General features: G+C 42.0%; 1 long non-coding RNA gene across 1 annotated transcript in view; it reads right to left on the reverse strand.

Annotated features, from left to right (window-relative positions):
- LOC132534656 (uncharacterized) overlaps window positions 1–26,100 on the reverse strand; it is a 44,648-nt gene that overhangs the window by 18,445 nt on the left and 103 nt on the right. The window contains exon 2 of the long non-coding RNA XR_009546394.1: window positions 25,883–26,055. This is a non-coding gene — a long non-coding RNA (uncharacterized LOC132534656). The remainder of the gene's footprint in view (window positions 1–25,882; window positions 26,056–26,100) is intronic.

Here is a 26,100-nt window from a genome sequence, read left to right on the forward strand (position 1 = left end):
CCCTCTGTCTTTCTAGTTCTAAAGTCAGCCTGAGCAGTAAAACCCTGATGACAAGAGCAACAAGAATATACCACAACTGTTTTCTATAACAAAAGATCAACGAGAAGCATTGCTTATTTTTTATTTCATGGAGGCTTAATGGTTGTTGTACAGTTGTTGACATATGAGTACAATTGTTCACCTCCCTGTGGTAGGTGTCTGAAGAACACTTTCTCCCCCAACTAGGGTCCTTCTCTGCCATCATGCACCAGGACCCGCATGCCCGCTCTGCCCCTCCCCCCACTTTTCCCAGAGTCCTTTGCTGTGCTGCAACACACCACATGAGGTGTCATTGGTTTACATCATTGTGTACTTCAAGAGTGCTTTTTATACCTCTTCAGAAGTAAGTCGCCACACCAGGCCCAACACCAGCGTACCAAAACCCGCCACCAGCCACTAGATACTTCCATTCCTCTACTTCCTACCTGTTGCCCTGCTGGAAGGCTAAGTTACTTTGTGAAAACCCACGGGCTGGCCTTGCTGCTCCCAGTGCTTTCCTTCTTTATATCCCACACGAGTGAGGCCATGCACCAGTTACCTTGCTCGTTCTGACCTGACTCACTTAGCACTGTGCCCTTCAGTTCTACCCATGGTATGACAAGTCACAACTCCTTTCTGTTGCTTTGTGTGTCTCAGTGCACATTTGAACCATATCTTCTCTAGCTGCTCACCCACCCACGACATCTGAGTTGTTTTCACTATTGTTAATAGTGTTGCCACATACATAGAAGGCATTAGTGTTGTTTTATTCTTCCAGTGGAAGCCTGGGAATAGAATTTCTGGATCATATAATATGTATATTTTTAGTGTCTTGAGAAACTTTCTTTTTAGATGGTTTCTTTTGCTATGTCTTCAAAATTACTATCTTTTTGTATTTTAGTTTATTTTTGGGTAGAAGCAGAGAGAAACTGAAAGGGAAGGGGATGGTAGAGAGGACGAGAAATAAAAACACCTGAAGACTTGATTCATGTCTCATGAAGCTTTTCCCCTGAAGATGGGGACCAGGGAGTTGAACCTGGGTCCTCACATACTTTGTAATGTGTACACTCAACCAGGTGCACTACCACCTGACCCCTAATCTTTTCTTCAGTGTCGGCTCTGCTATTCATCCCATTCAGTGTATTTTTAATCTTAGATAATGTATTTTTCATCTCTTGACAGCTTTATTTGGGTCTTGAAAATATTTTTCTTTCATGTCTGAAAAAGCTCACGATTTCTTTTTCTTTTTTTGTTCCTGCTTTCTGGAAGATATAGAGTGTACTCATGACAGCTGCTTGAACATCCTTACCCACTGTGAATTCTATAACTCACTTCACTAGTCTGTTTCCATTGGTTGGTCCTTCTCATTATAGAAGACTCTCTCCTTCTTGGACATGTTTTCCTTCTTCATATGCCTGGAAATTTTAGTTAGATGCCAGACATTGTGAATCATGTCTTGTTGACTATGTGTTTTGGGTTTTCCCCCCTTTTTAAGCATTCTTCAGCTTTGCTCTGGGAAGCTGTTACGGTTTCTTGGAAAACGGTCTGATCTTTCTCAGAGCTTGCTTTTAAGCTTATTTAGGTATGACCAGAGCAGCCTTTGGCCCTGATTTGGCCCCATTCCTGAAGCAATACCTTTCTGAGCACTCTCTTGCTCTATGCAGTACGAGCTTTTTCCATTCTGGCTGCATTTGCTTGGCGTGATCTCTGAGGTTTATTCCAACCACTTCTTTCTGGAGATCTTCTCTCTGGCTCTTGGTTCCTGCATGAGCTAATCAATAATCAATTAACGAGTCAAAGGGAAACCTCTGAAAATCTTGTAGTTGCAGCTTTCTGTCCCTTCACTCTGAGAACCACTCGTCTCTGTTTGGGTTCCTCCTCCCTTTGCTGCAGCCTGGAAACTTTGTTGAAGCACAAAGTCAGGGCAGCTCCAGGGCTCACTTGATGAATTTCCATCCTCTCAGGGAGTGCTGTGTTGTGCTTTGCTCCACTGCCTCTGTCCACTGTTTGCAAATGGGTGCATCATAGCTTTTGCTCACTTTCAGTGTCTAAATTCCATCACAGGCTCACTCTGGAGTAGAATTTTCTTTTTCAAGATACATCGTAGGTATGGTAAGTTGCATTTCCTCTCCTTTCTGACTTTAAAGCACTAACTGGCAAATGTGACTGAGGCAGGGAGGTAGGGAAGTCATCAGGGTGGGGCCCTTCTCTCTTAGGACTGAGGTCGTCTGGCAGGAGGAGACACCAGGAGGAGAGGCACAAGGAGGAAAGGCCATGTGAGGACAAGCCTTCCACAGTCACAGAGGGAGGTCTCACCAGAAACCAGCCTGCTGGCACCTTGTTCCTGGACCTCCAGCCTTATGAAGAAAATACATTTCTCTACCATTGTTGATCCAAGTTGAGGGCAAGGTCCTATGGGGGCCCACAAAGGGGTCTACTGTGTTGTTCCTAATAGAAATGACCGGTAACAATGGAGAGAGGGATTTATTCGAGGTCTAGGCCCATCACGTCTGTTTGGGAATCTCAGGACTCCCCAGTTAGGGCCCCAGCTGATGGGGTGGCCTGATAGTGACTAAAGAGTCATCGTTAAAGTATGCCAGTCTCTTGCCCTTACTCAGCGTTTGCAGTCCTTGCTTTGATAAGGTTAGCTTTGGAGTGAGTGAGAGAACTATAATAGGAAGTAGGTGAGGAGGGTATCTAAGTCTAAGTAGACACTATTTCATTACAAACTTTATACTGACTCACTACAGACTATTGTGTATTTTTGCTTACAGGTATATATTTTGCCCTAATTTATGGATAAACTTGGGTCCATACTCCCAGAGGGTTAAAGAATAGGAAAGCTATCAGGGGAGGGGATGGGATACAGAGTTCTGATGGTGGGAATTGTGTGGAGTTGTACCCCTCTTATCCTATGGTTTAGTCAATGTTTCCTTTTTATAAACAAAAAAATTAAAATAAATAAATAAAACAAACAAAAAAGAAAATCCATTTCTGTGCAAATGAAGACAACAGTGCGATACAACTTCACTCCTGTGAGAATGTCATAAATCAGAAAAAGATAGTAATGGTATATTTGGAGAAGTTGTGTGGGTAAAGGGACCCTCCTACACTGCTGGTGGGAATGTTAATTGGTCCAACCCCTGTGGAAAGCAGTCTGGAGAACTCTCAGAAGGCTAGAAATGGACTTACCCTATGATGTGCAATTTCTCTCCTAGGGATATATCCTAAGCAACCAAACACATCCATCCCCAAAGATCTGTATATACCTATGTTCATAGCAGCACAATTCATAAGAGCCCAGACTTGGAAGCAACCTAGGTGTCCAATAATGGAGTAGCAGCTAAGAAAGTTGTGGTAGATATATACAATACTACTCAGCTATTAAGAATGTTGAAGTCATCTTCTCTAATATTTTAAATCACTTTTTCACTCTTGTGACAAGCACACAAGTCAGTCATGGGGAATTCTGCTTTCCTGATTATGCTAGATATAGTTTACTAATATTTTGAACTTTTGTATCACACTCCTAAATTAGATTGTTCTGTATTCCTGTCGTTTTCTCTCCAAGTTCCAGTGCAAAGCTGCTCCAATAAATGTTGTGTTGAGTTTTTTCTCTCTCTCTCTTCAGCTCTGTAGCAGTTTATATGAGACAGAAATTTATTATTCACTATATATGAGGTGCCCCACATCTGAGCTGCAATTTTACAGAGAAATGGGATGGTCTCAGATGTCACTGTGTGGTGGTGATTGACTATTAAAATAGAACTTGAGGAGCCAAGTGGGGACACACTCACAAGGACCTGGGTTCAAGCCCCAAGTCCTCACCTGCAGTGAAGGGACTTCATGTGCAGTGAAACAGTGCAGCGGGTGTCTCTCCTTCTTTCTCATTCTCAACCTCCCCCTCTCCTCTCAAGTTCTTTCTATGTCTAGCCAATACATGACTACATAAATGTCAACTTTTTTCAAGCACAGAAGCTGAAACAACCATATGTCATCAAGATGGAGAGTGCCGAAAAGATGGGTATGTTCTCAAGACTAAATCAAGAGTACTGGAAACATGAATAGACCAATTACAATCAAAGGAGCTGAAACAGTAATCAAGTCTCCACAATAGCAAAGTCCAGGACCAGATTTCTACCTGGTTTTGCCAATGAATTTTGCAAAAACCCTCAAAGAAGAGCTACTACTATTTTTGAAGCTCTTCCAAAACATTGCAGATATGGGAATATTCTCCAGTATTCTAAGAAGCCAACATCACCTTGATACCAAAAGTGGGTAAATATTGAAAAAGAAAGAGAGGAAGAGAGGAAGGGAGGAAGGAAGGAAGGAAGGAAGGAAGGGAGGAAGGGAGGGAGGAAGGGAGGAAGAGAGGAAGGAAGGAAGGAAGGAAAGAAACTGCAAGTGAATATCCCTGATGAGCATATCGGTTTGCTGGTAAGTCATGACTTTTTTTCTGTGCAGAAATGCATCATGACTTTTCCACTAACCCAACAGATGCTAAGATACTGAACAAAACTCTGGCAGACCACACGCAACAGTGCATGAAGACTGGACCTTATGACGAAGAGGGATTGCTCCCTACCCAGGATGCAAGACAGGCCTGACATATGTAAATAAGTCAGTGTGATCCACCACGTCAACAACAGGAAAATCAACAAGGACCTTCTGTTGAGTTACTAAACTTTGGTCCAAGCTCTTTGATCTCTTTTTATTCTTCCCTGTCTTTGATCCCTGTCCTCTCCCACCTTCACAGAAATGCATCTTAATGTTTGTGGTGTGTTCTTTTTTCATTCTGGTAGAGCTAGGATCTCATGCATATGTGGTTTCACCTCTCCGACGCATGGTCACTGAGAGAGGTGGAGAGACACAGGAACACAAAGGGAGAGACACTATAGCATCAAAACGTCCTCCACTGCCAAAGCATCTCTTACATGGCACAGTGACTCCAGCCTGGTCACACTCTGATAATGCAGGCACCCTAGCCAGTGAGTCATCTCTCCAGCCCTTTCATCTGTATTATATCTATTTGCATTTGAGATGGTGTTATCTTACGTGCATTATTTTAAACTTTATATCCATGGTATTTATACACGTCTGATTCTTGCTTTTTCCATAAAGTACAATGTGTTTCATTCTATCCTTCTCGCCACGTGTACATTTATGTCACTGTTTGTCACTGTTAGCTGATCCTCCTTGGGGACCTTTTGTTACGGGACTAGTTCCTAAGGCAATCCCACCGCCACAAACATGGCAGCATGACACAGCCTCACTCTCCTAAATGTCCCTCCCTTTGGATGAGGTGATCACTTATCTAGTATTAGCAGGCTCAGGAGTGTGAAACAGACTCTGATGGAAGAGATGGAAAAAGTGGTCTTTCCCAGCAGCTGCCACATGCCAGCACCATGGGCCAGAAATCTAGCACTTTGCTAGTCGAAGACAGTTAACACTGCAAAGCAGTACCTTTGAGATAAAACTGCAGTAAAACTGACCATCCCAACAGATGCCAGGCAATGCTTTTAAAAAGGCTTATTAAGGCTGGTGGTATAATCCACCTCCCAAGACCCATGTCCAGTAGAGAAGCAATTACAGAAGCCAGACCTCCCAGCTTCTGTACCCCATAATGATCCTGGGTCCCTACTCTCAGAGGGATAAAGAATAGGGATGCTCCCAATGGAGGGTATGGGATCATGGAACTCTGGTGGTGGGAATTGTATGGAATTGTACCCCTCTTATCCTACAATCCTGTCAATCATTATTACATCAATAAAAACTGAAAGAAAAAAGTCAAGTGAAAAAAAAGGCTTGTTAAAAAAGAATAAAAAGAAAGAGAGAAAGAAAGGAAGGAAGGAAGGAAGGAAGAAAAGAAAGAAAGAAAGAAAGAAAGAAAGAAAGAAAGAAAGGAAGAAAGAAAGAAAGGAAAGAAATAGGTTGGGGAGGGGGTGAGAGACAGCATAATGGTTATGTAAGAAGACTTAATGGCACGAGGCTCCAAAGTCCCAGGTTCAGTCACTTGCACCACCATAAGCCACAGGTGAGCAGTGATCTCTCTCCATGCCTGTGCATGTCTCATAAAAAATAAATAAATGTGGTCCGAGAGGTGGCACAGTGGATATAAGGCACTGGACTCTCAAGCATGAGGTCCTGAGTTCAATCCCTGGCAGCACATGTACCAGAGTGATGTCTGGTTCTTTCTCTCTCTCTCCTCCTATCTTTCTCATAAATAAATAAAATCTTTAATAAATAAAACAGATAAGGCATTGGATTTTAAGACACGAGCTTCTGAATTTGATGCCTGGCATTGAATGTGCCAGAGTGATGCTCTGGTTCTCTCCCCCCCTTTTTAACTTATTTGTAAATAAGTTTTAAAAAAAGAAAACAATAAAATAATGAAAATACGCTTTAAAATGCTACATAATAAATACTATTCTAAAAAAGAAGAAAGTTGAAGGTCTTAACACTAAGCTTCCGTTATGAAGAAAGTTCTGGAAGTACCCTCACTATATTCTTGAGACAACTCCAGCTCTAAAGAAAGTTTCGCAACAATATCCACGTCCACAAAGCTCTGGAACAGCACAGCGCAGCCTGAACAGAGCCAGGCCCAGCCTGGAGCTAGCACGGGCCCTGAAACAGGAGCTGCAGGTGTTTTTAAAAGCTGAGCAGAGGGAGACTCTCTCATCTGCATCCACTCTGGCTGGCCTCGCTTTGCTGCCCGGAGCTCTGCTGCAGAACCTCTGATGCTTTGCCAGAGGGGTCACCGGAGGCCTGTGGATCTTCTCGAAGGTACTAACCCTGCTGCCCTGCCCATAAGTCAGCCCTGAGAGGCATGTGTTGGCAGAAAGGACACCAGCTGCCCAGGGCTTCTTATGACAGATTCTTTAGATCTTTTGCCACGGTATCTAATAATATGTGGGTAGAGCAGAGACACTGAGATCTCTTGAAATAATAAACAGAACAAAGGGCCTGGGGACTCTGAAGGTGATCCAAGAGCTTAGCTAGAAGACAGAGCAACAGACTGTGGTGGCAGAGTCTCACAGCTGGGCAAGCACTCCTTCCTCACCTGATCACAGAACGAGGCTTGTGGCCGGGGAGGCGGCTCAGTGCTCTATGCCTTCTGCACCTGAGACCCAGGGCCTGATCGCTGCCACCACAGTGGCTAAGCCAGACTCTGACATTGCTTATCAAATAAAATACTTCTTTAAAAACAAAAAGAATGGCTGCTTATTATTAAAGAACGTAGCAAGTAAAGAACCAGAAGACAGACTTGCAAGCATGAGGTACTGAGTTCAGTTCCCAGCATCATGCTTGCCAGAGTGGTGCTCTGGTTCTCTCTTCCCTGACTCTCTTGCTAATAAATATCTCTTAACAAAGAAAAGAAGAGGAGAGGAGAGGAGAGGAGAGGAGAGGAGAGGAGAGGAGAGGAGAGGAGAGGAGAGGAGAAGAGAAGAGAAGAGAAGAGAAGAGAAGAGAAGAGAAGAGAAGAGAAGAGAAGAGAAGAGAAGAGAGAAGGGAAGGGAAGGGAAGGGAAGGGAAGGGAAGGGAAGGGAAGGGAAGGGAAGGGAAGGGAAGAGAAGAGAAGAGAAGAGAAGAGAAGAGAAGAGAAGAGAAGAGAAGAGAAGAGAAGAGAAGAGAAGAGAAGGGAAAAAACCAGGACGATCATAAATTACAGAAGGCCCACTAGGACACAAATAAATGGCCCTCAAATTTCAGTCTCTTCTCATCTGCACAGGCTGTAGAAGGGTCACCCTGTCCTATCTGACCTGTCCCAAAGGGAACACATTTCTGTAAACACCACCGAGGTGGATTGGAGGATAGCTCTATCTCTTCTGGGAAAAGTCAGTCTCTGCTCCAGCAGCCGCCTCGAGAAGAATGTGCCACACTTATTTTAACCCTTGGTGCTGGATACCAAAATACAAGTGTACTGTGAGCTGAATGCTTGCCACTGAAATTTGGGACTTTAGCATCATGGGCTTGGCCTGCAAGAGTGGGCTCATAGGAGAGCTGATCCCCAAGGAAATATCTTTTGATGACTACGAACCCCATGCCCATGGCCTTTGGGATGGCCCAGGTGCAGACATAGCATCAGCACCCCAGGGAATCATCCCATAAGTGTTGCCAGGTGGTCCATCTAGATGGAGTAAGGGCCTGTTTCAAGCCTGGATGGTTTGTGCCATTTGCAAAATTCTGGAGCTGGCTTGTTAACACTCTCCTCCCTCAAATGTAACTTCTGACACAAAACTGTAGAATCCCCAGAGGCAATTTTTAATTTATACAAGTTTTCAAACAAGACTGCCCTGGAGGTAGACAGGTGTTTCTTAACACAGGTGAGCTATGCCTTGCAGTGGCAACAAAATAATTTCTGGGTTTCTTAAAGAGGCAGGATTTAAAAATACAGGGAAAGGGGTCAAACCACACCTCTTTCCTTGTTCTCCAGCACTTCAATAAAACAGGGACTTGGTGTATTGATAGACAGCCTAGAGGACCGCAAGGTTTCTGAGTCCATCTAACCTTCCCACGGAGGGGGGCAGGGTAATGAAGCCAAGTCATCACAAAAATAGCGAATTAGCATGCTAACTGATATGTGGAACCTGCTTACAACCCTTGCCCATTTTCTAAGAGAAACTGTCCATTAAAAGAGAAAGGGAGCATTCCAGAAAGTCAATACTGGCTCTCTATGGATGTCAAAATTCTTATATTCTCTTTTTTTCTACTTGCCTAAAATTCCTACAGTTTTAAAGAAAGGAAGTAAGTTGTAGTGGCAAAGTGATTTGTGTACACACAGACACACATACACACACACACAGTGTCATGTTTTATCTTGTCACCTGGGTGGGCAGACGATGTCGTCTGGGCTGACTAGATTACTTCCTTAGGAGTTTCCATTGGGTGCTGAAGGAGAAAGGTCTTATCTCAACTAGAATCACTCAGCAGGTGAAAATACAGTTGCTTGGGAATTTCTCCCCTGGTATGTGGAGGAAGTCTGGGTGTCTTATGAGGACTCAGTATCATGCATACACAAAGCCAGAAGGAGGATTCAGAAACCAACGAGGCAACAGCTGGACACAATATCCTGCCAATCCCTGTTGCCACTCTGATAAGGACTCTTGTGATGATGGGTAGGGCTTCCTGGAAAAATGTAGGCTCACCTGCCCAACTCATGGTCCTTAACCTTCCTGGCATCTGCAAGATCTTTTTCTGCTGTGTGTTAAGTTCTCATGTTTGCCAGCTCTGGGAATCAAGACATGGACATTTTTGAGTCACTTCATCTGCTAAAGGACTTGTGTCTAAAATATGTAAAGATTTATCAAAATTCACTAAGAAAACAAATAACCAGAGGACACAAACATTTTGAATAGGCACAATAAACCAAAAAAGAAATGAGAGACGGTATATATAAGTACACAGAGAAACAGTCATCATTTGGAGTTGGTGTATTGCATCAAAGTAAAAGACTCTGGGGTGAAGGGGAGAGTTCAGGTCCTGCAACATGATAGCAGAGAAGGACCTAAAGGGTGTTGAATTGTTATGTGGAAAACTGGGAAATGTTACACATGTACAAACTACTGTATTTACTGTCGACTATAAACCATTAATCCAATGAAGAAATTAAAAAAAAAATAAAAATAAATGGTCATCATTAATAGTCACAGATCTATGAGAATGGAGAAAACTAAGGATTTTGTTGGGTAGTATGCCAGCTCCCCCTGGCTTCTGCTTAACCATATGCCTATATAGGGATAGATTTAATCCCATTCAAAGCTTTGGTCTATTTACATAAATCACTTTTACATTTACATAAAGCACCACACTCCCTCCAGGGCATTGGTGGTTTAGTGGTAGAATTCTCACCTGCTCCACCCCCTCTCCTTGTCACACCCTGATCCTCTCCTTGTCACACCCTGATCTTCCACCAGTCACTTTTTGCTCCACCCTCTCTATATCACATCCTGTTTCCACCCTACTTGGAGAGTATAAAAACAGCTGCTCTTCTGATTAAAGACACTTGGAAATTGCTTTCTGGCTCCGAGAGTTCCAGAGTGTATCTCCTGCGAAGTTAGTGTGGCACGAGTTCCTGATCCCTCTCCCACACAGCAGCCTAGATCGGCTCCAGTTGAGTTCTCTCCAACCCAGAGAGCACTAGCTCGGGAAGAAGTACCCTCAGGCTATCCCGGCAGGATTTCACTCACATGGGTGGAGTGAAGCGTGGGTGGAGATATGGAATACACTTGGTAGGACTATAAAAATCCTGCAGTCACTTTGGAAAGCAATTTAAAAACTTAAACATATACTGATCATAGAATTCTATTTTTCCATTCCAAAGTACTTGAAAAGGCAAGAGAAATGAAAACATATGTCCGTTCTGAAATGTGTCGGCATTCTAGGATGGAAGCATTCTGTCCACTTGCACAAAAATGGGCAATAGTGGCTGTATTTATTGTCACCTCAAACTGAAAAGACCAAGATGTCCATCAAAAGAGGAGTGGGTAAACAAATGATGGAGCAGCCAGACAGTGAGACTCTTCTGTGCAACAAAAGCGAGGAAAGCGTGGATGCATGTAACAACACAAATAAGTCCCAGCCCCCAGAAAATGCATGCAACACACGTTTCACATGTGTAAGACTCCAAAATACACAAACGACTCACGGTGACAGAGAAGAGGCGAGTGGTTGTTTGTGGTGGGGGATGGAGAGAGAGGCAGGAGAGACTAGAAGAGGAGAAGGAAGAAGATTCTGGGACTGACGGATATGTTCATTAATATCCAACATGTTGATGACTCTGCAGGTGTCTATGTATGTGGGATTTATTTAGCTTTACATTTTAAATGGATGTTGTTTACTGTATGTCAGTTATGCTTCCATAAAGTTGTTTTGAAAAATAGAAAGCTATCTTGTTCATTATCTAACGAGTTATAATTTTTCACTGGTGGAGCAAGAGAAATTTGCTCCACATCGTCTTGGAACTAAGGCTTCCAGAAGGACTGCTTTACTATGAAGTCACACGGCCTTTCTGATTCCAGTGTGACTGTGATGATAACATCTCTTGTTCATCAAGAAAAGCACATCTCACCCTGGGAATCTTCCTTCTCTTGCATCTGCTCTTTGTCCAAGATTCCATCTCTGCTATAGCATGTAGAGATGAGAAAGGGAGTCAAAAACAAATGAAAAAAGTAGTCCAGCTGGAAAGAGAAAGTCAAAGGACAGTCAGATGATATAGCTTCAGATAATTAGAAGGCTGTCAGTCTTGTTAGCTGTTGTTTCTGTGTCATAAGCCCAGTTCCTTTATTTTCATGAACAATGTTTTAATATTCTAAGCATCCTAAGGGGGTTGTATTGTTATGTGGAAATGCTATACATGTACAAACTATTGTATTTTACTGTTGACTGTAAATCATTAATTCCCCCAATAAAGAAATAAATTTAAAAAATATTCTAAGCATCATTAGGAGATGGGTAGTCTTGACTTCAAGATATGTATTTAAAAATACTATGTGATAAATTTTAAAAGTGGCAGGATCCTTTATGAGAAAATTTATTATGTTTCCATGCTAATGCTTTACTTATTTAAAATTATATCCATTTATTTGATAGAGACAGAAATTGAAAGGGAAGGGAGAAAGGGAGAGAGAGAGACACCTGCAGACCTGTTTCACTGCTAATGAAACTTCCCCCTGCACGTGGGGGCCAGGGACTTGAACCTGGATCCCTGTGCATGGTAACATATGTGCTCAACCAGGCGCACCACCACCTGGCCCCTGTGCTAACATTTTAAGATAAAATCCTCTTTATAATCTGTGATTAATTCTTTTTAATGTGCTTGGTGGTGACAAACATTTTATTAGTATTATTAGTACTATAATTAGTATTATTTTACCAGAGTACCGCTCAGCTCTGTCTTATGGTAGTATGGAGGATTGAACCTGGGAATTTGGAGCCACAGGCATGAAAGTCTCTTTGCATAACCATTATGCTACCTTCCCCCACTAGTGGCAAAAGTACATTTTTAAAGGGATGTACTTTAAAGAAAAGTAACCAAAGCATGTGAAGTATTAATATATGAGTGTTTGAGTATCTGATCTAGGTAATCATACTTGGGATGCAAACATGACAGCAAGATAGTAATACTCAGTCTATTCCTTTTTCTTTCTTTCTTCTTCCATTTTTTTTTTGAAAGACAAAGTCAAATGAGAAATGCCAAACATCCATCAAATAATAGAGCTTCAATTGAAGGGTGTCATCTTTCTTGGTACTGCTTGAAAGTGTCAAGTGAGAAATTAAGTAAAAGTAAGCTCATCATTTTACAGTCACAGTTCACTTAGCCGTGACGCCTCTCTTTCAAATAGTGATTCAAGGGAAGCAAATCATTGGAGCTGCTTCTTGGCAGCTTTGACTATCTGTACACAGGTGAATGCACTGTTGAGTTACTGACTGATTAGTCGTCTTTAAATGGTAATTTGAAAAACCTGTTATATTGGTGCTCTCTGCTTGTCCAGGTCTTACAGATTTGTGACTCTGTAACATTGAAAAAGAAGAAAATATTGGCCACCAGCCCTAGTTTTATAAAGTTAACTATATCACCAACTCACAGCTTTTTTGTTTGTTTGTTTTGTTTTTTTACTAGAGCACTGCTCAGCTTTGGCTTCCAGTGATGTGGGGGATTGAACCTCAGCCTTCAGAGCCTCAGACATGAAAGTCTCCTTGCATAACCATTGTGCTGTCTACCCTTACTCCAGATTTTGTTTTGTTGCTATAAGACAGCAAAGGGGCTGACTGTCAAAAAGTCTGGCTTTAGTTCCAACTGGAACAATTGTCTGGCAGAACTCTTTTCTGCATAAATTTTAAAGACATCTTCAATGAAACGAATCCAGTTACAAGACTAAGGGACCTATGGGACTACATCAAATTAAAAAGCTTCTGCGCAACTAAAGAAACTACTACCCAAACCAAGAGACCCCTCACAGAATGGGAGAAGATCTTTACATGACATACATCAGACAAGAGGCTAATAACCAGAATATATAAAGAGCTTTGCCAAAGTCAACAAGAAAACAAATAACCCCATCCAAAAATGGGGAGAGGATGTGGACAGAATATTCACCATAGAAGAGATCCAAAAGGCCGAGAAACACATGAAAAAATGCTCCAAGTCTCTGATTGTCAGAGAAATGCAAATAAAGACAACAATGAGATACCACTTCACTCCTATGAGAATGTCATACATCAGAAAAGGTAGCAGCAGCAAATGCTGGAGAGGTTGTGGGGTCAAAGGAACCCTCCTGCACTGCTGGTGGGAATGTCAATTGGTCCAACCTCTGTGGAGAACAGTCTGGAGAACTCTCAGAAGGCTAGAAGTGGACCTACCCTAAGATGCTGCAATTCCTCTCCTGGGATATATCCTAAGGAACCCAACACACCCATCCAAAAAGATTTGTGTACATGTATGTTCTTGGCAGCACAATTTGTAATAGCCAAAACCTGGAAGCAACCCAGGTGTCCAACAACAGATGAGTGGCTGAGCAAGTTGTGGTCTATATATACAATGGAATATTACTCAGCTATAAAAAAAATGGTGACTTTACCGTTTTCAGCTGATCTTGGACGGACCTTGAAAAAATTCATGTTAAGTGAAATAAGTCAGAAACAGAAGGATGAATATGAGATGACCTCACTCTCAGGCAGAAGTTTAAAAACAAGATCAGAAGAGAAAACACAAGTAGAACCTGAACTGGAATTGGCAGTTTATACCAAAGTAACAGACTCTGGGGGTGGGTGGGTGGGGAGAATACAGATCCAAGAAGAATAACAGAGAACCTAGTGGGGGTTGTACTGTTATATGGAAAACTGGGAAATGTTATGCATGTACAAACTATTGTATTTACTGTTGAATGTAAAACATTAATTCCCCAACAAAGAAATTTAAAAAAAGAAAAAATGTTAATTGGTAATAAAATTAAAAAGGTAATTTGTATTTCACACAATTTGACATTTTAGTGTTTGCTGACAAAGTATTAATTGAACCTAGTTTTTTTAAATTAATTTTCACTGGTGTTATAAGAAAATGATTAAAAATTTTGTTGGCAAGGAATTTTCCTTTGCTCAATAACAGAAAAAAAGGACAGAGATAAAAATATTATCCTGGTAGTAGCCAACTGAGCATTGTCAAAATGGATATAACTAGAAAATTTGCATAGAGGACCTTGGTGTGCATAAAGATATCTGTTTTTCTGGGAGAAAGTATATATATCAACTAAAAGCTTCCTGTATGGGAATATTGCTCACATAAACAATTTGTAACAGATTGAACATAATAAAGTGATTATTTTAGATTATTAATATTGTTTCACTGTTTGGAATAATTTTTTTTCTTTCCCTCCAGGGTTATTGCTGAGGTTGGGTGCCTGCACTACAAATCCACTGCTCTGGAGGCCATTTTTTGTCTCATTTTGTTGCCCTTGTTGTTATTGTTATTGTTGCCATTGCTGCTGTTGTTGGATAGGATAGAAATTGAAAGAGGAGGAGAAAACAGAGAGGGGGAGAGAAAGATAGACACCTGAAGACCTGCTTCACCGCTTGTGAAGCGACTCCTCCCCCCCCCCCCCCCCCCCCCGCAGGCGGGGAGCCGGGGGCTCAAACCAAGATCCTTGAGCCAGTCCTTGCACTTCTCACCATGTGCGCTTAACCCACTGTGCTACCACCCGGCCCCCCTGAAATCAGTTTTTATAGATCTGATTGCTTAAGTGGTCTGTCTGTTTTTTATATTTTACTGCTGTAGTTGTTCCCTTTGCTCTATGTTTTTGCATTTTTTCCAGTGGTTGCCTTGATGATTATAATTTATTTATTTATTTATTTATTTTATTTTTTTATTTTTTCCTCCTCCAGGGTTATTGCTGGGCTCGGTGCCTGCACCATGAATCCGCCGTTCCTGGAGGCCATTTTTTTTTTCCCCCCTTTTGTTGCCCTTGTTGTAGCTTCATTGTGGGTATTATTATTGCCCTTGTTGACGCAATTCGTTGTTGGATAGGACAGAGAGAAATGGAGAGAGGAGGGGAAGACAGAGAAGAGGAGAGAAAGATAGACCCTGCAGACCTGCTTCACCGCCTGTGAAGTGACTCCCCTGCAGGTGGGGAGCCGGGGGCTCGAACCGGGATCCTTACGCCGGTTCCTGCGCTTTGCGCCACATGCGCTTAACCCATTGCGCCACCGCCCGACCCCCCGATGATTATAATTTATATCTTAAAATAAAACAATGTATGCAAGTAAGATGAATAATGAGTTATTTCAATGGCATATGAAAAAACTTGTCAAATAAAACTGACTTCTCCTTCTTTGTATGATTATTTTCATGCTAGCTATACCTTTATGTATTGAAAATCATATCAGTACAGTTAAAAATATGTATGCAGTTATATTTTAAGTCAGATAATACTGGGTTACAAATAAAACTATATCTATACTACCTTATCTTCCTATTTAATTACCTTTACTGACTTACTTTATTTTCTTGTGGACTTGAATTAATATCTAGCTTCATTAGGACTGGGTGATGGCTCACCTGGGTGAGCTCACACATTACAGTGTACATATCATAGCTGCTGGCTATGATAACACCACCCCAGAACTCATTCTTAACTTGGGCCCCGAGGCAAAGAAGTGGCTCACTACATTCCTGTCCCACATCTTGGAATCCGACTCTATGCCCAAAATTTGGCGTCGTGCGAAGATAATAGCAGTTTTGAAACCAAAGAAAGACCCAACACTGGCCGCCAGCTATAGACCAATTTCTCTCCTCTCCATGTGTTACAAACTCCTTGAGAGGCTGCTTCTGTCATGAATTTCTCCTCTTACAGAGAAATTCCTATCACCCGCCCAAGCTGGTTTCCGCCCAGGAAGATCTACCTGCGAACAAGCCCTGGCCCTCTCAACTTACATTGAAAATGGATTCCAGAAGAATTTAAAGACGGGTGCTGTCTTTGTTGATCTCACAGCAGCCTATGACACGGTCTGGCACCGTGGTCTCCTGGTCAAGATCTCAAGATGCCTGCCTCCATGGGTGGCCAACACTATATCGTTTCTTCTCCAAAACAGAAGATTCCGGGTGCATCTGGGTGACAAGTCTAGCAGATGGAGACTTGTCTCAAGTGGCCTCCCCCAGGGCTCTGTTCTGGCTCCTACGCTATTTAATATTTACATCAATGACCTCCCAGAAACTTCTTCAAGGAAGTTCATCTACGCCGATGACATCTGCTGTACAACTCAGGCATCCAAGTTCGACATCCTCGAGGAAACACTCACGAAAGACATGTCTCTGATATCTGATTACTGTAAAAAATGGCGACTAATCCCTAGCACTGCAAAAACGGTATCATCTGTTTTCCATCTACACCATGCCTCGGCCTCGCATGAGCTTAATGTGCAGCTTGGCGATACGAGAATCTGGCATGAAGCCCAGCCAGTCTATCTTGGCGTTACTTTCGATCGCACCCTGTCATTTCAGGAACAAAGGTGGGCGCGAGGAATAACATCATTGCAAGACTGGCCAGCTCTTCATGGGGCGCGAGCGCTTCCACACTACGATCATCATCTCTGGCATTATGCTATTCCACTGCAGAATACGGTGCCCCAGTATGGTTCCATAGCCCCCATGTCCACTTGGTCAATTCCAAATTATATTCCTCCATGAGGATAATTTCTGGAACCATCCGTTCCACCCCGGTTCCATGGCTGCCAGTTCTTAGCAACATCGCCCCGCCAGATATTCGTCGGGATGCGGCATCATCTAAGTTCATTTCCCACGTCTACGCTTGACCGGACCTGCCAATATACGCGGATATCTTCGCCCACCCTGTCCAACGCTTGACATCTTGTCACCCAATCTGGTCCCCCACGCCTACACTGAACTTCTCTGTTCCAGACTCTTGGAAACAGAGTTAGCAGTCAGCTGAGGTCAAGAACAAACACCTCATCACAGACCCCTGCAAGCGTCAACCCGGCTTTGACCTAGCACGTTATGATTGGGCCCTCCTCCATCGCTATCGAACAGGCCATGGCCGGTGTGCCGCTATGTTCCATCGCTGGGGAGCCAGAGACAACCCGAACTGTCCCTGCGGCTCCAGACAGACTATGACCCACATAGTCAAAGACTGCCACCTCTCCAGATTCAAAGGAGGTCTCGAAACTTTACATCAGGCTCAACCTGACGCTGTTGACTGGCTACGGAAGAAGGGCAAACACTAGAAGAAGAAGACAGTGTACAAGGACCTTGGTTCAAGCCTCCAGTGTCCCCCCCCCCCCAGCAGAGAAGCTTCACAAGCAATAAATCAGTGCTGCAGGTCTCTCTCTCCCTCTATATATCCTCTTTCCCTCTTAATTCCTCTCTGTCTCTATCCAAAATAAATTTAAACTTAAAAAAAATTTATTAGTGATTTAATAATGATTAATAAGATTGTAAGATAATAGGGATACAATTCCATACAGTTCCCACCACCAGAGTTCCTTATCCCATCCTCTCTGTTGGAGACTTCCTTATTCTTTTTTTTTTTTTAATTTTTATTTATAAAAAGGAAACACTGACTAAACCATAGGATAGTTTAGAGGGGTACAACTCTACAGGATTCCCACCACCAGAACTCTGTATCCCATCCCTTCCCCTGATAGCTTTCCTATTCTTTAACCCTCTGGGAGTAAGGACCCAGGGTCATTGTAGGATGCAGAAGGTGGAAGGTCTGGCTTCTGTAATTGCCTCCCCTCCGAACATGAGTGTTGACAGGTCTATCCATACTCCCAGCCTGCCTCTCTCTTTCCCTAGTAGGGTGGAGCTCCAGGACACATTGGTGGGGCTGTCTGTCCAGGAAAGTCTGGTCGGGATCATGCTAGTATCTGGAACCTGGTGGCTGAAAAAAGAGTTAACATACAAAGCCAAACAAATTGTTGAACAATCACGGACTTAAGGGCTGGAATAGTGCAGATGAAGAGCTGGGGGGTGGGGGGTCCTCTGTTTTGTACATAGCTAGTAGACATATTTTAGTTAAATTCCAAAGGGCCTGTGGCTATACTAGTTTTTTTTTTTTTTCCCCTGAGCCTGACATCTGATATACAGGTGGATCCAAGTTATTGTCTAGGGAGATGATGTCATGGCTGGAAAAAGGACCAGACAGCTGGATCAGAGAAGAGAGTAGCGCCCTATTATGAGAAAGGTGTATAAATATTGTTGACTGTAAACCCCATCAATTTGATGTGATCTGGGGCCCATATTCAGCTTAGGAGCCTATGTGACCTCTGCATCCCTGTAGATCTGAGCTCACATTCTTGGTCTTGAGTAGAAACATTCTCTCTTTCTCTCTATATATATCCTCCTTCCCTCTCAATTCCTTCTGTCTCTATCCAAAATAAATTTAAAACATTTTTTAAAGATATCTAGCTTCCATTGGCTACATTACATTCATCCTGTCCCTTTGTCCCCATGACCTCAAGTCCGTGGCAGAACCCAGCTTTCAAAAGCAAAAGAACCACTGGTCAGTTTCCCCAGTCAGAAAGTGTGTGAATGATAATGGTTAAAATTCACCCAGCTACCTGGCTCCATTGCTGGTTCCCGTGGGCCAGGCCCTGATGAGCATTGTTTTTGGAACTCTATTTTTTCCAAAATGTTCCATGTAGGATCTATTTCATATTTGTCAGTTGATAGGGCTACAGTCAAACCATTTGACCACCCAAAGACATAAGCAAAGTCTATGCTTGATGTATTTGGAAGACAATTCCACTATACACACACACACACACACACACACACACACACACACACACACACACACACGGAAAAATAATTAATGGAACATCTGTTATTTTCTTTCAGATTTGGGCTTGGTTAAAAGGACACAAAGTACAGGCACCAGCTGTTGATCAGCAGAATTTTGCAAACATTTCACGACTTCGCCAAAATGTTTGCTACCTCTTCCTCTGGAAAAGTTAATTTCACATTTTAACACAGACTTTAATATAGAATCACAAAATAGATAAGAAAAATTCTTAAGCACAGTACATGATCTTAATTTATACAGGCTAAATTCATATGATACCATGAACTAAACATGCTCAAGTGACAATACAGAATCAGGTTTTAGCTTTAAGTCAAGCATTCACCTCTAGGACTTCAACTGAGTGCTAACAGTCTTTTAAGATCTTAAATACAAAAGTAATTTTCACAAATTACTATAAATGGGGCCCCAGCCATCAGACTTAAGTTGGAATTTTCAACACCTCAGGATGTGTTCTGTCATTTTTATTGCCTTTCAATTTTCTAAAAAAAAAGGGTAAGGATTAGCAGATATGTCTGCTCTGGGAGATACTGACAAATTAACCAGGGTACTTCTTGTCTTTTCTGGAAATAAACAATAAGCAGGTCTATTTATCCATTTCTCCCAGTATTCATTGTGCTTACTGTTTACTCACCATGATCTCTGTGGCCGGAAGCAAACTATGCAAGGCATCTACAGTAGAAGAGGTGAACTATCTATCAAGCAGCAACTTGATATCAACACTCCAACTTCTTCCAACAGTACAGGCATGTTTCTGAGACCTGCAGAAGTACAAGCCGAGGAAATGCCACCAAGATTTTTTATTAGTGATTTCCTATTGATTTACAAAATTATAAGACAACAGGGGGATAATTCCACACCTTTCCCACCACCACAGTGCTGCACCCCCATTCCCTCCACTGGAAACCGAAGTACTTTTCCCAAGGTCACAGATGTGGGTTGACTATGTCTCTAACTATCTGTATTTTTATATATTTGCCCATTTTTTTCTATGATCCTGACTCATCTTTCTAAGTCACAGCTACACCTATTACTACTTCTGAGAGTGTCTTTTTTATATTCCCCCCCCCCCTTTTCTTTCTCTAGGTCCTGATGGAATAGGAGTTACAACTCTCTGGTCATCTTCCTCTAACATTTCTCCCTCTCTGGGAGTAAGGACCAAAATTCTTTTTGGGGTGTAGGAGGTGGAAAAATGCCACAAATTTTATGGGAATTCAGTGACTGTGGTGGTGTAGAAAATGTGAAGAAAATTGCACCAAAATGAAAGACTCTGGGTGAGTGGGAGGGAGAGTACAGGTCCAAAAATGACGACAGAGGACCTAGTAGGGGTTGTACTGTTTTATGGAAAACTGGGAAATGTTATGCATGTACAAACTATTGTACTAACTGTTGAATGTAAAACATTAATTCCCCAATAAAGAAATAAAAATAAATAAAATAGAAAAAAAAAAGAAAATGTGAAGAAAAATGTTAATATTAAAATGTTTTAGGGGTCAGGTAGTAGTGCACCCAGTTGAGTGCACATGACCATGTGTAAGGACCCAGATTCAAGCCCCCTTCCCTGACTGCAGTGGGGGAAGCTTCATGAGTGTTGAAGCAGTGCTGCATATCTCTTTCTCTCATTCCTTCTTCCCCTTCCCACTCAATTTCTCTCTCTCCTACTCAAAATAAACAAAGTTTTAAAAATATTTTTAAATGTCTTCGTGTACTTAGGAAAAACATTCAGAACCTCAACATACAGGAAAATTTCTGTTTTCTAATTCCATACTCATAGCTTTTGCCCAATTATAATCAAGCATGTTTTCATCAAGTTAAGATTAACTCAAGGATACATTTAAACATTTCCCTCATCTGTTCATTATTGCTCATACTGAGGACAAAAAGCAGATGACTCTTTAACAGGTGTTCCAACAATATTAAAAACTTCAACTTCAAAACACAATCCAATCTTTAAAAATGTGTTTCTGTTAGTTATTTCATAATAGGTTGAAAGGCCATGTGATTATAGGGATATAGTTCCATGCCACACTCACCACCACAATTCTGTGCCCACCCCCAAGGACAGCCATCATAGTTTTCGCAAGGTCTTAGTGACAGTTCAGCTACTTTTTTTTTTTTTAACAGATTCATGTACTTCAATTTGTTTTATTGTCCATAAGAGTGGAACCATCCAGTATTTGCATTTCAGAGAATAGCAGGTCATTTTTGGTAACAGATATAAATGATAGCAACAAGAGTCACTGAACATAAAAACTGAAGGATAAAACTGCTTGACTTTACTTCTCCCCACATTTTTTTTTAAAAAAATACAGATAAAAAGAGAGAGAGAGAGAGAGAGAGAGACTTTCACATTTGAGACTCCAGAGTTTCAGGTTCAATCCCAGGTACCACCACAAGTCAGAGCTGAAAAGTGCTCTGGTTAAAAAAAAGGGAAGGAAGGAAGGAAGGAAAGGAGGGAGGAAGGGAGAGCAAAATCTGGGGATTAACTCAAGGCCTCTTGCATACAGGACAGCATTTAGCTATGTTATGGACCCATTTTTTTTTATTATTTATGCAGTAGAAAAACCACAGCACTGATCCATCACCCAGGGAGCTCCCATTCTTTGAAGCAACATTGTAGTCCTCATAGCCCCCAAACTCACCAATCCCAGAAATGTAATTGGATAAATGTTAGCCTCTGCCACCTAGATCAACAGAATAGAATAGAGCAAACCGGAAACCGCGGGACCGGCCTCCAGCAGCGAGGGGCTAATCCCTTCCGGGGCGTGACCTGGGCGCGCGGATGCCAACAGCCCGTACCAGCCAGCAAGCTGCACATTTCCCACGAAACTTCTCTAGTTTTCTGGGTAATCCCAAGAGAAAGCACAGTTCTCCCCAGGTCGCGGGGCGCCGGGACGTGGATGAGCAGCAGAGAGAGGAGTGGGGGAGCCGCCTGCAGCTGGACGACACCATCGCTCCGCAGCCGCCTGGGCGCCGCCATGTTCCCAGCTGCCGGGACCAGTGAGTCGCTTCTGTCCCCAAACCCTCGTCCCAAGGAACCCCAAGTGGTGAGTTGAGAGCAGAGTTCAGGAAAATCCATCTAGACGGGTCTCTCTGCCTCAAGGAAGAATGAGCTACTTGGATGAAAACAGCCATGGGAAGGAGTCTGAATTGGGAAGCCGGGATGACCAGAGAAAAGAGAACGAGAGACAGACAGACAGACATGGAGGGCAGAACTGGACTATTCTGTGAGACTGGCAGGTTGGGGGGTAGGGGCAGCCTGGAACCCTCCTGTGGGGCTGTTTATCTCCCAGGCCCCCTCCAGCCATGGACGGTGCAGTCAAGGATGATCAAAGGTCCAGAGGCTGGGGGGTGGGGGTTGCCAGCTGCTGGACAAAGTGACTTGTGCAGCTGCCAGCAAATCAAACTTCTTAGCTGGACGCCAAGGGAGAATGGAACGGCAGAATATTCAAAGTGCAGAAATTTAAAAGTGGCCAACCATGAATATTTTACCAGACAAAATGATAAATGTCTTCTCAGACCAAAAAAAGGAGAGACAGAGATAGAAGAAGAGGGGAAGGAAGGAAAGAAAGAAAGAAAGAAAGAAAGAAAGAAAGAAAGAAAGAAAGAAAGAAAGAAAGAAAGAAAAAAAGAAAAGAAAAAAAATGACTGGAGTTCTGGGTCATGCCGCGGTTCTGGCTGCACCGCAGCTGCTGATCCCAGGTGAGCAGAGGGTGCGAGCGGATCGCACCAGAATCGCAGACCCTGACAGTGTCCAACAGTCCACGGATGAGACCAAACATGCATCCCACCTCGGCTCCCCCCAGAGTGGGTCGACACAGTTTTTTCATCATGGGGATCATTTCATTGACTGTCACTTGTGGCTTGCTGGTGGCCTCTCACTGCTGAAGAGAAACTAAGAGATATGCTCGATGGATAGCATTCACTGCAATATACCTTTTCTGTATGACTCCCCTAGTATTTCCGACAGGATTTTACATCACTGAAATAGAGGTCAGCCTTATTAATGGCCCAAAACATAGTAGCTGGATCATCATATGTACTCTTTGCCTTATTAGTTTTCTTTACAATAGTACGACTTCTATTTGCTGGCAAAGTGTTTTTACCACAGATGAGCGTCTAAATTGCTTGACTCTTGTTATTACTGTTATTTTTTAATTTTGGAGGGTAGGAAGGACAAAGGCAAGGCCTCTGAGTAGTCCTCCCATGAGAAGATACTTAGATAAAACTGATGCTGAAAAGAAAAGAGAAATGCTTTGATTTGTTCTCATTATGCACTTTGGATTTAAAAAACAAAAATTAAAGAGAGTTTCCATAACCAAATACAGACAATAATACTGACTAAATGTCCTGATCATATTCAGGCAGTCAGGTCTGCACTGTGACAGCAGTGCAGGAGAGAATGCTTTGTACTGAAAAGCGTGCGGCCCTTTGTGACCCTTTTGTTCTGTTTTTAACATCTGATGATTCATCTAAGGAGAAGAAGTCCTGAGTGTTTATGAATCGTGGTGGACTAGAGGGGTGCAAGAGAAGTTCATGTGGGACTGGCCTCACCTCCTAAGAAATTAGTGTCCACAGCTTCCTTGTAATGGTATGAGCCTTTGGCACCAGGACAAACTGCCGTTGCATTACTGCACCAAGAAGCAGCCAATAGATCAAAACTTGTTTGCTAAATGTATGTAAAAACTGTTGCCTATTCCATGTGTACACAAAAAAAGAAAGAAAGAAAGAAAGAAAGAAAGAAAGAAAGAAAGAAAGAAAGAAAAAGCACTAAGAAACATGTTTTTGGGGTGGGTGGAGAAATGTTCCCTATATTTATATAAATATATATATTTTGCTGATGCAAAAAAAAAGAAACTGATGGAGTATGTCATTACTGGATTTGCTTTACACAAGCTGATGAGTTCTACAAGAAAAGAAGAAACAAAGAAACAAGCCCCTCACAAGGTGATAGATTAACAGTCAAACAACCTGAAATCTAAACAACAGATGAAACAACAAGGAAGAAATGCACAAAGGCAATTCAGTCAAGTAAAATGAGATCAGCTTTATAAAGCTTGTTTGAGTTCCAGCACTCATAGTAACCACCAAACAAGATACAGAGCGGAGGCCCGTAGAAGACAAACATGAACCATCCACACAAAATGGTGGGTAATGCAAATGGGAAGAAAGAACTCAAAAAATATAAAAGAAGCAGGAAGCAGAAGGCAAAAAATAGCTATGTCACACATGTCTATGTCATCCTAAATTTAGATGGTCTTAACACACTAGTCAAAAAATAGTGACTGGATGGGAAAACACACACATACACACACAAAACAAGAACTACCTATTTCATGTTAGAAAAAACTCATATTGATACAAAGACACGCATGAACTAAGAGTAAAAGGCAAGGTGTTCCAAGCCTGTAATACCAAGAAAAGGACCAGAACTAGTGTTCTTATTTTAGACTTGACAGAGTTTCAGTCAAAGATAACACAAAAATGAATACTAAATAATGGTCAAAGGATCACTTCAGCATGAAGACGTAACTACCCTTATGTTTCCAGCATGAGTACAGTTAACGATCAAAACAAGTACCAACTTCAAGAAATCAACAGTAGCACAATAATAGGGGATGTTAACATACCACTTAGAGCTGGAGACAGCTGAAAGCTCCACAAAAAATATAGTGCTCTTAAATGAAGCAATAGATGAGATGGACTTAATAGATACATACAGAAACATCTATCCCAAAAGAAATAAGTACACATTCTTCTGGCATGCATGTGAACATTCTCAAGGATTAACTCTATGTTATGACATAAAAACACTAAGATTGAATATTTGAAATGGATTGAAATCATGAAATTTTTTTTTTCTGATCTCAATAGATAAGGCTAGAAATCAACTACAAAAAAAAAAAAAGACAAATCTCAGGTATGTGGGGACAGAAATGGTATGCTTCTGAATAACACATGGACAAATGAGGGAATAAGAAGAGAAATTTAGTGGCGCAGTGGGTTAAGCGCACGTGGTGCAAAGCGCAGGGACCAGCGTAAGGATTCCCTGTTCGAGCCCCCGGCTCCCCACCTGCAGGAGAGTTGCTTCACAGGCGGTGAAGCAGATCTGCAGGTGTCTGTCTTTCTCTCCCCCTCTCTGTCTTCCCCTCCTCTCTCCATTTCTCTCTGTCCTATCCAACAACGAACAACATCAACAATGGCAATAATAATAACCACAACGAAGCTACAGCAACAAGGGCAACAAAAGGGAGAAAAAATGGCCTCCAGGAGCGGTGGATTCGTGGTGCAGGCACCGAACCCAGCAATAACCCTGGAGGTTAAAAAAAAAAAAAAAAAAGAAGAGAAATTTAAAAAATCTGACCAATGCAAACTGGTGCAGCCCATATGGAAGACCCTGGAGGTTAAAAAAAAAAAGAAGAAGAAGAGAAATTTCAAAAATCTGACCAATGCAAACTGGTGCAGCCCATATGGAAGACAGTATGGAGAATTTTTGAATAAAATGTAAATATTTTATGATCTAGCAATATGAATTATGCATTTATTTAAAAAAACAACACCATGAAAACTCTAATTTAAAGGTATTTGTGCAACCCCATGTCAATAAACTGCATTATTCATAATAGCCAACATGTAGAATCAACTTAACTGTTCATCAGTGGATGACTGGATAAAGAAACTATGGAAGATATATTTAAAAGGCTATGCTGCCGTTTTAAAAGGTTATACTGTGTTCTGGATGAAACAAATTAGTCTGGAAGTAATGATACTCTGTAAAACAGTAAAAAGATAAAAAGCAAAAACAAACAGCTAGCAGATGGCTTCGCCTTTATATATAATATAGATAGTAAATCAAATGAATTTGCAGAAAATAGTAACCAAACTGCCTCTGAGACTCTGGAAACTGGTGGTTAAGAGAGGACACAGAAACTGGTAGTGCAGATACCGTGAGTTTTGTGCACACATAATCGGTATAGACTGTATCCCTGAAATCTTATAATTTTGTAAACCAACATTAAATCAATAATGATAAAAAAATTAAAATTTTGTTTTACCAGAAATCAGTGAAGACAGGTGTCCACAATTGGCCAAATTTCCTGGTTCGCTTTTTCTTGTGAGAACTCAGAAACCCAAGCTCTTCCGATGTCTCGGCTTCACCATCTCTCCAGGTCTTCATGGACACTCCACCAGTGTTCTTGGGTCAGAACTCATATATTTTTCACTATACCTATTGAAAAAGGAGTCTGGGAATGGAATACAGGTGCCTCTTCTT

Source organism: Erinaceus europaeus, chromosome 19 (assembly GCF_950295315.1).
Source record: "Erinaceus europaeus chromosome 19, mEriEur2.1, whole genome shotgun sequence".
Lineage (NCBI taxonomy): Eukaryota > Metazoa > Chordata > Mammalia > Eulipotyphla > Erinaceidae > Erinaceus > Erinaceus europaeus.